Source organism: Sinocyclocheilus anshuiensis, unplaced genomic scaffold (genome assembly GCF_001515605.1).
Source record: "Sinocyclocheilus anshuiensis isolate Anshui unplaced genomic scaffold, SAMN03320099.WGS_v1.1 scaffold863, whole genome shotgun sequence".
In the NCBI taxonomy this organism is placed as follows: domain Eukaryota; kingdom Metazoa; phylum Chordata; class Actinopteri; order Cypriniformes; family Cyprinidae; genus Sinocyclocheilus; species Sinocyclocheilus anshuiensis.
In genome coordinates, this window is record NW_015547725.1 from 1,200,459 (window position 1) to 1,202,736 (window position 2,278).

A 2,278-nucleotide genomic window follows, 5' to 3' on the forward strand; every position below is an offset into this window, starting at 1 on the left:
ACATGCGCGAGACGGACAAGACAAGATTCTTGAACGCCCCCGTGTCCCAGACCGGCCTTTTCGGCGACACAGTGGAGAACTTCGCCCAGCAGTTCTCCGCTGCCCAAAAGCAGTACATCCTGACCCGGCATGCAGCTGCTGCTTCCACCCGGCCGCCGGTGGCAGCGCCTCAACCCGCTCGTCACCGAGGGCGGCCCCCGGCCACCGCCCCCGCTCCCGCGCAGCGTCCGCAGCAGCCTCCAGCAATGCGTTCTTCCGCGCTGCCCCACTGCGGGTATGCCTGTATTTCCGTTGATTCCACTTATGCGGTGTCTGGGAGCCTGGCTAGAGCTATCCAGCCCGTCTCGATGGCTCCTTCGAACCGTCAGGCTCGGCTATGCGATTCAGTTCGCCCTCTCTCTCTCTCTCTCTCTCTCTAGAACTGTGGCTTTCCGCCTTGGTGACCGCGCGACAACGCGCATAGATGGCGTAACATCACGAGCGAGACTCCAAAACTCAAACACTTCAGTTGAAACTTCATGACCGCCAGAGATCTTCAAAAGCCTCAAGTCTTGCAAACTTAAACTCTCTCAGAAGAACTGCTAAAGCCTCTGTGTCACCAGGCAACCAATCAATCACCACCGAGGGAATTCCCAGAAACCACGTCATCCAGACGCCCGACCAGCAACCAATCAAAAGCCGGGATTCCCTCAAGCAGCCAACGAGGAAACCCCTCCGCTTCTCAGCTGTCACAAACGCAAGTAACAAACAGAAGTCTTCTATCTGCTGAAATTGGCGCTGATGATTGATTTTTAGCAGTAAACGTAAGATAAATCTCTGCTTTGTGATTCTCTCAGGTTGCAATTTAAAGAACTCATAGAAAACGAGTGTTAGAACTCTGGAAACTTCATGCAAACTCCGTTAACCCATTTTCCTGAACCTTTTGTGTGTATGTGTGTGTGTGTGTGTTTTAGCTTAGTGTAATGTAATCTAGAATAGGCAATAAATTCTCGTTTCATTTACAAAGAAGTATTGTCTCATGTCGTGAATTTTCAAAGTTAAACCTTGCCAAGATCACGTTACCTAGCTCGTAGCTAATAACTTATCAAAAGCATGTATTAACCTGGGGCCAGGGAAAATGCAAATATTCAAATTGTTAAAATATACTGAGGTTAACGTCTCGCTGGACGACCGTTGATAAAGTGTAAACTATCAAATTTGAAATCAGTTCTAATCAGGCTGACTTCGAATCTTCAGATTCGAGTCCTCTCAAAACCTGAGCTAAAATAATAATAATTAATTCCCTTATAAAATTTAACATTTATCTACAGTGGTGGAGAATCTGGGCAAATTTGACTTATAATTCATAACACTAAGACATGATTGTGAATATTTTCTATTGTTATCCGGAAGAATAGATTATATACAGAGAAACAGAGTTTGTTGTGTTACTGGATACTTTAGTGTGGCATACCAGCGTGTTGAATGAATGAAGTGAAACTCGAGTTGTTGTTTAAAGAAGTGAACTGCAGTAAAACATTTACATTTTGTCTGCCGAGACAAAAACTAAGTCGCTCTAAAGCGCATGAATAGAGAAGCGAGCGTGTTCCTTGTTTTTCTCTCTTTTGAAAGGCCTTCATAGGTCGACACCTCCAAATTCGTCTATGCTATTAAATCTCCCGGCTTCAGACCATTAACTTAGCTAATTAATGCTCTTGCCATTTAATTCACTAAAACTAGTGAACTTGAAAACGCGGTGCTCAGAGAGTATCCGAACGCTATTTTTTTGTGGAGAATTGTGAAATCTTAATCAAGTAAGAATTGTGGTTAAATCCACGTGTGTTTTTGTCTGCATAAATAAGTGCTGAGACCCGCGAGATCTCAATAACAGTTATTGTATTAATTGCAGTAAATCTGTACATTAATTTACCTCACTCGAACGAGTCGAGTGAGTGTTCAGCGCTGTAAAGATAAGAATCTAAAGAGTGCTTTTTGGTTGTTCAGTGTGAAATGCGCTTCCACTTCACATGAAGAATGTAAGCTGTTTGTAACCGTAAACTGTCTAACCTGCATGCTAGCGTACTGCAAAGTACGTTGCTATAGTGACACCCGTAACCCGGAAGTTACGAGAAACCTTTTCCGGGGTAACTTTCAGTCCACCAGTGCCATTTTTGAGCTGTTTGTAAAAAAATAGCCAAGCATGAGCTAAGCTAACTGAAGCTAACACTTTTGCATTGGAGCATATGCAAAGCTAGTAGCATTGAAGGCTAGCGGTTAGCACGTAGCCTTTGGTGGTTTT

The 2,278-nt window shown here is 44.2% G+C and overlaps 1 pseudogene; it reads left to right on the plus strand.

Moving 5' to 3' along the window:
- The first annotated feature begins 129 nt into the window (after window positions 1–129).
- Window positions 130–2,278, plus strand: part of LOC107704255 (uncharacterized) — a 7,343-nt pseudogene continuing 5,194 nt past the window's right edge.